The sequence below is a fragment of the Punica granatum genome, chromosome 3, assembly GCF_007655135.1.
Source record: "Punica granatum isolate Tunisia-2019 chromosome 3, ASM765513v2, whole genome shotgun sequence".
Classification (NCBI taxonomy): domain Eukaryota; kingdom Viridiplantae; phylum Streptophyta; class Magnoliopsida; order Myrtales; family Lythraceae; genus Punica; species Punica granatum.
The window spans coordinates 27,787,588-27,798,526 of record NC_045129.1 but is presented as its reverse complement, the minus strand read 5'-3'; positions in this window follow the sequence as shown (position 1 = coordinate 27,798,526).

Sequence of the window (10,939 nt, the reverse complement as noted above, 5' to 3'; positions counted from 1 at the left end):
ATGGCATTTGCTTGCAAAATACCCTTGGGTTAATAATCTGATAATTCACATACATTTGGCAATAACAAACACATTGTCTGCAATATGCATGTTGTTTGTTACTTTTCTGCTATTGTTTGCCATGCGAGTTGAGCCCGACCCATAGGACGCATTGCACTTAAGGTTCAACGCCCTAACCATCAGTTGCAGGGTCCAACGCCCTATTCACTGAGAGCGCATGTTGAATTTCAATTTTTCGGTTTTTCTCTGAACTCATTGCGAGTCGGAGTGGAATAATAACCGAAAGCGAGCTTACTGGGATTCAATCATTTGCAATTTGTATTTATTGTTTTTTTGAGAGCATTGTAAGAATTTATTTTGTACATTCATTTTGTAAGAATCACAGTAGGTGAGCGAATGGTCCGAGAGTCGAATTAATCGAATCGGTCCAATGCTTGCCCAGATAAGAGTAATTCAAATATCATAGTTTGATGAATTGTAACGCAAGATTGTGAACCGATTCCTCGATACACGGGTCTACTTCTCTCTCGGCTTCTCAACCAAGATCGTTTAGTTCACTGAATTTTCGGTGTCAAAACGTGTACGCCGAGCGCAACCTAATTTACGCGGTAAATAAAAACAGCAAGCCTAACAAACCAGAGTACCGAAAGGGTGTACGTAGGGGTGATCGGTTTCGGATACCCTGTATTTTTCATAATACCCGGACCCTACCCTGTTGAATAATGAAACTGGAACCTACCCGGAACCTGTATTATACCACAGGTTCCGGATACCCTGTTGGAATCTGTAAATTTTTTTCTCCCGCTAAATAAAATCGAAAAAATATCACATACATAATCAGTAATCACGTCGAATAGAATATCAACAAAATTTAGATTAATCCACAATAATGAAATAATAATATATCTCATCAATCCATCGACAAAATTAAACATTCATAATACGATCTCACACAACAAAGTGTCTCTGTTCTGATTCATTAGAGGAGATAATAACTTTATTCTTTCCTCTTTTTTTTTAATAAATAACCGGTTCCAGGTACCCAGTAGGCAAGAACCGGAACAGAAACCGATTTTCACAGGCTCCTAATTTTAATACCCGGAACCAACCATATTTTCAATACGAGCTACTCAGACCCTACCCGTTAGGGTAGGTTCCAACCGGTTCCGGGTATACCCGGTACCCGTGCACACCCCTAGGTGTACAGGATATAGGCCCGCACGTAATGTGAAACCCCGAACACGGATTTTCCGATTCCGCACAGACCAATGTCTTAGCAAAACTAGGTGTTCCATACCCCTAGACCCGGATAACTTATCCGCCCTCGACTTTCAGGTCGTAAAATAGTAAGTCGCGACTCATTTTCACGCGAGTCCGTCACGCATCCCTAGGGAGGTGGACATTCCCAAGCCGTGCCAGCCAAAAGCGCACATGCAGGCCCCGACGAGAGTCCACATTCAGGTCCGTACAGCTTGGCGACTCCACTGGAGACACACTTAGTGGGTTCGGGCTCGATCCTGTTTGCTTTGCTTGCATGTTTATTTATCGCTTTTTGCACATTTATTTCATCATAGCAGGTTTTAAGTACCACGTTCGAAATCCCACGGGCGCCGAATTAGGAAACTAAGTTAAACAGAGGTTCCGAGTAAGGGAACAGATCGAGTAGGCTCTGCCACCGAACCGGCTCCCGAAGATCCTCGCTCGATTTCAATAAATTTACACCCTTGAATCGGGAGCCCCCATCCCTAGCTAGATATTATCCCTATAGTACTCAAACCATGCATAAACAGGGACCGTCATGCTGGACCGAAATAACCTTCATGCCATCAACCGACCCAAAGTTGCGTCTTTAAGTTGGCCCGTAGTTTTTCCTTTTTAGGTGGGCCTTTTGCTGTTTTTACTGAAAGAACGATGTACAATGTAAAGAACCCATGTTATAGTTTTACATTTTGCACCAGGATGCATGTTTTCGAAAAAATTAGGACATTGCATTGGTTCGATTTTAAATGTTGAACCGACAGTCTCTCCCATTTAGGTAAGGATGGTTCGCCTGGCTCTTTGTCTGGGCTCGATTGTGTCGTGCCACTAAACCAATTGATCAACCGCAGGAAGGAATGCTCTGATTGATCGACCAAGCTTACATCAGTAACATTATCAGCATCTTGTCACTTTTCAGTAATCGCCCCATCAACCAGACGTTCCTAAGGACAGCCATCGAGAGCCTAGATAGAGAGATAGCGTGTTTGAACGCTACGCTGGACTGGACGCGGGCAAATGCGCAAAACGTCTCACATCCCTAGGACTAGTTGTCAGCAGCGTCTTCACCCCATTCGATCCTACGTAACGCTCACTCGGCTGCCAGGCGTGATGGATTGTCGATTCAATGTTTACATTCCTTTTAAAATCAAATGAATCGTCTTTGTAAATCGAGGAATTTGAATCGAATCAAGCAATGACATTAGTGTTTATTTGAAATTCATGCATTTCATGCATCCCATTCATTTAATTATTGTCTTGCACGTTCAATTTAGTGGACCTTTTTCCACGCCCATACTTACACACTTGCGGATATAGGTAACCACAACCGGTGGCATCACACCGCTATCCCACCTAACATCGACTAAGGATGGAGGAAATTGATCCACCAGTTCCTTCAGGTGAAGTCACCCCCACCAACTTTAGTGCAGTCCCAATCACCTGCTACGTATGCTCCACCATATGTCCCGCCATCCATGTACATGCGCCGACTCCGATGCCTCCAGTTTCACCATCTTCTAACGACGCTATCCATATCGCAGCACTCAAAGGCACAGTTAATCAAATGGCCTCCAACATCACTGACCTTATGGCCTTGCTCAGGGGACCAAACCGTGCCTCTTCGAGTTCCATCCCGCCTCCAGCGCACGGGTCAATGGTTGATCCATCTCCTTGGGTCCCGCTGACCCTTGCACCAGAGAGCGATGTTGTGCCTATTCCTACGCCGACACACTTCCCGGCGACTGTTCCATCGTTGACACACACACCAGAGGTCTATCCGGTTGTTGCTCCTTTTCCGGTAACACTTCCGGCGACTTTCCCTCCTCCGCCAATGACGGTGCCGATAATTGATCCAGCTATGCTTGCGCTTCCTACGATGCCAGTATCAGCTACAAGCCTCATTCATACTGCTCCTATGCCAACGATCTTCCCGGCAACAAGCACACATGCTCCTGCTCCCATCACTGAGCCATTTCCTTTCCCAGCTCTACAACCCCAAATAAGCCTTCCACACCGAACTCCATCGATCCTAAACATTCCTTACTATAACCTGGGCGCACAAGCTATGGTTGCCCTTGAAGCTCCACCGACATATATTCTCCCAGCTGCGGAGACAGAATATGAGCGCCGGATGAAAAAAATGGAAGAGATGATGAAGGCCCTCCAGGAAAGTGATTCTCATTATGACACGAGTTACTTGGACCTAAATCTCTTTCCAGTCATGAGGTTGCCCCTGAAGATCAAAATTCCCGACTTGGACAAGTACGACGGTACCACGGATCCGAAGCCACATCTGCAAGGCTATCGAAACCGCATGATGCCGTACTGGGAATATGAGCAGTTCATGATTCAGACTTTTCAAGAAAGTTTGAAAGGAGCAGCAGTCAATTGGTTCACCTCTCTCAAAGCGGCGGACATTCCCACCTGGGATGAGCTTGCTAAGAAGTTCGTGTCCCAATATGGCTACAATACTGGCATAGCTCCGTTCTATCTCTAGTTAAGCGTCATGGAAATGTAAGAGGAACAATCCTTTGAGGAATATGCTACTCAATGGCGTGCTGAGGCGGCCAAGCATCGTCCTCCAATTGATGAAGCGGAACAAATCCAGATCTTTCATGGGACTCTCAAGGGTGCATACTACTCGGACCTCCTAGGACACATGTCGTCTTTCAACACAATGATAAAGGCTGGCAAGAAGGTTAGCCTTGGGATTAAACTAGGAAGGATTGACCATCCGGTCAGAAAGGGAGAGGGTGAATCCTCCAAGAAGACAGTCGTCACTGTTGCTTCCTCCCACAACAGGAGAAGCAAAGACGCTAATGTTAGCGTAGTGAACCCGGGGCATCCCGGCCATCATCAGTATGCGGTTAATGTCGCTCCGTCTTTTCCACTCCCTGCCCTACAGCAACAATACTTAGCTCAACCGATTTACTACTCGGCTCCTCCTGCCTACGCACCTCTTCAAGCCCCGCAGCAAGTCGTCCACCACTACGCCCCTGTTCCTCAGACCCAACTCAGGCCCCCGGCTTCGAGAGCTCATCAACCGGCGCAGCGGGCCCCAGCCCCACAGAGTCAGCTAGACGGTACAACGCAACCCCGGCAATGTAGACCGTTGTTCGTACCTCTACCGGCCCCGCTCTCTTACATATATCGGCAACTCTTAGCAGGCAACAAGATTCGACTGGTAGCGCCCGGCCCTAATTTCGACCCCATGAACCAGGACCATAACTTGCGTTGTGAGTACCATCAAGGTGCTCCGGGCCACACCACCGACAACTGCTAGAAGTTGCGGGAGAAGATCCAGGACATGATCGAGAAAAATGAAGTCTCGTTTAGCGCAGTGAAACCACCCAACGTCCAGATCAATCCTCTCCCTGACCTCGGCTTCAGCTCAGGCCCGACTGTCAACATGATCGGCGCCTATCTTCTCGGAAAGAACGAGGCCAAGGAAGAGTATATGACCTCCCCACGAGGCTACTTGTGTATATAGTGTTCCCCGTGTGTCGGTGAAGCTATAAGCCACACAGCGGAAGAGGGATCTTTTTGTTATAGCACTGACTTTAATAAAATCCCTTGCACATATTATGAATTCCTGTGTCTACAATTCCTACTATCCTTAATTTTTCTCTCGGTAATTCTGCATTCTAAAGTAAAACACTTTTATTTCCAGACTCGTCTGAAATCCAAAATCAATTTGGATTCGAATTCATCCAAGTGATACTCCAAAGGAAGAATCCAACCCTTTCACTGCAAAGGCTGGAAGCGATAGCTGTACAAGCAGAGCATGACCCAACCTTCGATCGCAGGAGACACCAGCATAATCAGGCCTCCGACCAAAAAATGGATCTTATCCATCTCTTCCTGTCACCACCAACCGGCCATTGGGGCAACACACGCATTCTCCCTTAAATTCTCTTTTGCTTTCATTCGGGTGCATTTCCCAATGAACTCCCAGCTTGAACAAATTCATCAAAAGGCATTATGACTATTCTTACAATACGCCATTAGCTCTATCGGGCCTATTCGGCTTGCTTGTCCTCCAAGGACCCAGCTTCTCTAGCCTTCCTTAGGACGGCTGCGCATGCCTACTCACAATCAGGGAAAACATGTTTATGTGACCATAGTCATGGTCGAACTACTCCAGAGTGGTGATGACCAGATTCCCAGAAACAAATGTCATCCACACGCGACACTCCATGGGATGCGGGCGGGGCAAAAATGGATTTTTCCATGGGTCCACCCCATATTTCTTACCGCATAATCACCTAACACATCATCTTCTTCGTCATCCTTTACAGGGACACATTGGCCACAGACGATGAGCGATGCGTGAGTTCACGCTTTCCCGAGAACTTGTCTCGGACCCTTTTCTTATACTTCGACGAGGGAGGTGTCCAACGACGAGGTACCCCCTACAAAGCCGAAGATGAGAAAAATCAAGCGAATCACTCAGTATTGATGCAACTGTCTTCTTCAAACACCCAGCGGCTTCAGCAGCGTGTACCCTTGAAAAGGCACACGTTGCCAAGACAACAAGATATGATTGGGGACGACAATCGTACAAAGCGCCTGCCACGGGCCACTTCAACAAATGAAGACCAGGGCATCCTGGTCCAACATTTGCACTGAGGCAACCTAGATTGTCTACTCCTGCGGGACAATTCTGCATTTTCTTTTCCTAGACGATAGGGAAAATTCACATGTATAGCTTGCAAGGGCGAATGACACGGAGTTCGACTTCTAAGTACACAAGAGTCAAACGTCCAAGAAAGTCGGCCCTCACAAAATAGGGCTAGTAACATGCAACAAGTCTCCATGAGGTGAAGCACACAAAAGTGGCATCGGCCATGCAAAGTCGAGGAGTTTCAAACAAAGATACGAGGCACAAAATAAACCCCAGTTACAAGAAAAAAAAACAGAGCGAAAAGAAGTGGGAAAAACCCGCCAATGAAGAGAGAGATAAAAGAAACGGGAAAAACCTACCAACAAGCAAAATAAGGCAATGTCGATGTTCACCAAAAGCACTAGCACCGCCAATCCAAAGAAATCAACAAACCCCAACAAAAAGAGGAAGCAGCAGACACAACTCCTCGATGGAGACAGAACACAATGCACTCGAAGATCAAATCATTCGAACTCTTTGCCTTTGCAAGCATGAGAGACAAAAGAATTACGCCCACTAGGTTGAAAACCCCTCTTGAGGGGCAGTTTAGGCAAAAGTTAGGGCAAAAGAGAGGCACGATTAGAAACCCCTTTATGGGCGGTCGTAGTAAAATGAGAGCTCATCCCCTTTAGGTTGAGAGAAGCGGCCCCGAGGTGGGTGACCGTAGCAAAAGGAGAGCAAAACGAGAGATAGATAAAATTGTCTCCCCATTCCCTCACACACTGCGCGGATCAGGGATCCTCAAGGAAAGCGGCCAGGTTATTTTCTCCATCACGATCCCCAATCAGTTCTCCTACATAGTTCAATCATCCAGTGCGGATTCTTCTTCAAACACAGTGGGTAACTGAGCACGCCGTCCAAGCAGTTCGATACAACCTACTTAACAGAAAGACAGAGGAGAAGGGGGGTACATCTCGTTGCAGGCGTGAATTCGTGTATCCTTTTAGCCTGAGGCAACGTGTTCCTCAAGCTTTCTCTTTTCTTTTTGTCAAATTTGTAACTCCAAATGGGTCACAGCCACCCTTCAATCTGCTACCACAAAGCCAAAATCCCAGACATTCCTTTCCGAAGTCTAGTCATAGCATTCTGGAAATGATCAGACCGATGTCTGACCAATTTTGGACAGAAATTCCCATGCGGGTTGCAAATGCAGTCGCCCTACGACATCCGGATAATAAGGATCCAAAACCGACGAGCGTGTCGAACAAACGATAGAACTGTTAGGGCATTGTCGAGGAAGTCTTGATATGCCCATGCATAGCTAACGGGAACCTCTAGAGGCCTCGCATATTGGCCTCCGAGAACAAAACCCATTTGCACTGTCAAAGTAAAATTCTTCACGGATTACTCAGGCGACCCGAAACTAAAGATCTGCGTGTTGCAACAATATTCTCTTTGGGCTTATCTGTGTTTATCTCATGTTAGTATTTCTCACATGATTTACTATTAATGCGAGGATCACGGGTACTACATCGTAAGAACTACGGCAGACTCTAATTTCCGGTCACACAGGATACGTAGGCGCTCTTTCTCTAGAGCTCGAGTCTCGCAGGATAGGATGCCGAATCATGGCGAACTTCCAGCAGGTCAAAGCACGATTGCCCCAGCCAGTAAAACTAGTCTTCAGCAAAGCATAACCACTCCAGCAACACGTGCCTATGATGGATCAGCACTTTCGGGGCAGCATCCGCCCCACACAGCCACAACACCACTGTCCCACAGTGACACATTTATTGCTTTCGGGTTGAGACACCCACTTATTGCTTTCGGGGTGACACACCCATTTACCGCTTTCGGGTTAAGATACCCATTTACGCTTTCGGGTTGAGACACCCATTTATGCTTTCGGGTTGAGACACCCACTTATTGCTTTTGGGTTGAGACACTCATTTACCGCTTTCGGGTTGAGACACTCATTTACCGCTTTCGGGTTGAGACGCCCATTAACTCTTTCGGGTTGAGACACCTATTCACCGCTTTCGGGCTGAGACACTCATTTACCGCTTTCAGGTTGAGACACCATTTACGCTTTCAGGTTGAGACACCCATTTACCGCTTTCGGGTTGAGACACCCCTTTTACCATCTTTGGGTTAAAACGCCAACTTACCCGCATTCCTTACAATTCACTTTTACCTCATCTGGACCAATGCCACGTTCCTGCAATCTCTATCTACCAGCACTTTTCATTCCTAAAAGTCCTTCGCTTTTACGCAAGCATTTTACTTCCGCATTCACTTTTTCACTAAACATACACTTTTCCTTTATGCAAACATCTTTTTTACTCTCTGCCAAAGCTTATCCATATTTCATTTCATTTATCTTTCGGCTAGGTACAATACTCCAACATATCGAAAGAAAGAGGAAGAAGACGGTCATTGGAGGCGCCAAATTGATCATTGCCATCAAACTAGGGTGCTTTTCAAAGTCTTTAGATGCATCCTCGACTCGAGCACGCATTCAAAGAGGAGCAAGCTGTCAGCACCCCATTTTGGCTCACCAATTCAAGCAATGCATATCAGCATCAAACCAGGCTATGACTTGAGTAAGAATACAGAAAACGGCTCAACAGAATAACAAATCATTATTCAATCTCAAGTCAGTAGGAACAAGCAGAAGATATGGGCGAACAACAGAAGAACTTCCTAGGTCATCCAGAGCTAACAGAGTAAGTGGAAGCCAAACAATCCCCAAACCGGTATTTTCAGAATACCAAGCTGACAGTGCTATTTTCCAATGGATCGCTCAACCATTAGAAAATATCCAATACTGGACTTCAAAAATCCACATCAGTGCCAAACAGATGAAAAGTGTTTTCAAACACATTTTGCAGATCATCTGCTATATACAGAACAACTTTCTGTATACAGACAACCTTTCAATGGAAGTCCAAAAATGCCGGGTTATTAGAGAAAAGTTAGTTCCTAATGTCAGCTGTAACCACGTCCCCCAAGCATATAGAGCATGAGCATTGCTTCAAACTGTCTCCCGAAAGCCACACAACTACCTCAAATGACTTCCGAGCGATAGAACAAGCATACCCTTATTCGGAAAAGGATAACCGGAGACTGGTCTGACAGAATAACGGCAAACGAAATAGACCCTGCATTGCCCTAAAAACTCCAACGGACAGACGCAATTGGGCAAAACAGAAAGCAAAACCCTTTTCAATTTCTCGAGTAACCTCCGAAGAGCATAAAATGTCATTTTCAGTGGAAATCTATATCCGGAGGTCCTTTTCGCGGAAACTTGACGCCGGACGATTAGCCTACACTGTGCTAGCCATCCTAAGGCTCAATGTGGAATCATCAGACTGAACTGCACAACTCATTTAGACCTCTCAAGCAGTGCCTTAAAGGTCTTAGATGCGTTTTTCAAGTCCTTAGAGGTCCGTTTTCGACAAATAGAGATTACAGTGATCTCCGGATCTCCTGAACAACTCAAAAAACAATCTAAGAAATCTAGTTTCGGCCTCCTAGGACGTCTCCGGCTTCACATTTTCAATACCGGCTGAAGGGTCAACTATTCATTCCAACTAACAATACATATCAAAATGAAAAATGCAGAACCCAGATGTAAGATATGCCATCAGAAATGGTTAACTTCACTCTGATTACTTAAAATGAGCAAAACTGGCTTCCGAGCCTCATGACCACACTATGCATTTTCTCAAGGAAAATGACAATCTTGGACTCATTTGAATCGTTTTATCGAGTACGTCGCTGATTCGACATTCAATTTGAATCACGGGCTTCGAATGCATGATCAATCAAGATTTGAGCTTCCTCCCGACTCAACTCTAACCCAAGCGGGACCCAGGGTATCTTCTTTCCCTTGCTCAAGACAAAGCTAGCCACCATTGCCCACTTGCATTGAAAATATCCTAAGACTTTCACTCTTGCCATTCTCTCTCATGCATTCTCTCTCAAAAACCCTCTCAAAGCTCCCCTAAAAACCAGTAATCGTCCAGCCCTCTGCTCAGCCCGAAATCAAGTAAAAATTGCCGGAAAACAAACCGTGTTCCGGTGACCGCCCTCCGACTTAGCCCGAGCCTCAAACTAAATACATACCCTCATGTTTTCGACCTCCTGAGTCCATTGGTGGTGTTAGTTTTGTCGTTTGGAGCCTCTAACTACCCTAGCCAAGCTCGTCCAGAATCTGTCCAGATTCGTATCCTGGGTGGCTGCCGACTTGGTGAACCGAGCCATCTCTTAAATCGGGCCACTTCTTGGAGTTTTAGCTATCCTCATACAGTCTCTAAGGGTCCTCTCGGAGGAATGAGCCATCAAGCAACCCATTAAAACCCACTTAAACTCAAGCTTTTCCAAACCGGATCTAAAAAGACAGTTTATAGCTTACTGGGTTTCTTGCCTTTTCAAGTTAACGTAGGTTCCCGCACGCCAAGAGCCACCCATAGGCACCTCCGGAACCCCCTAGAGAGGTGTCCCAAGCCGGGTCAGCTCGTGCAACCATCCTGAACCACCGGTGCAAGTTAGCCAAAATCGGGTGTAGTCTCGGGTGAACAGTACCACCCAGGATCCGATTTTCCAACAAGCGTTTTCCAGCTGTTTTTCCGACTTGTCCTTGACCCTCGAGGCTAGGTATAACCATTCTTGACTCAGAGAAGTTAATACTTTTACATTATCATTGCGTTTGTGGGGTTACAAGGCGGTTCAAGATCGGTTTACATGCCGATTTTACATTTTTTATGCGTTTTTACGTTATGTCATCCATATCTTAATCGTTTAACATGTTAATCATGTCGGGAACGGGCTTAAATCGGAGTCGAGAAGACCAATTTGGCTCGGAATGACCAAAGGAGCTCTCGGCTTAACTTTTGAAAAAGTACCCGAGAGCTCCTCTTGATTTTTCTGGGTCATGATCGGCCTCCTTGCCCCGACTTAAGTCATTTCCCGAGTTTTATGTTTTTTCGCATCCATGGAGTCAGTATCGTTCTATTGATTCCGTAAATAACATGTTTGTGCATGTTTATATGTTTAAATGCGCTTTTTGATATCGTG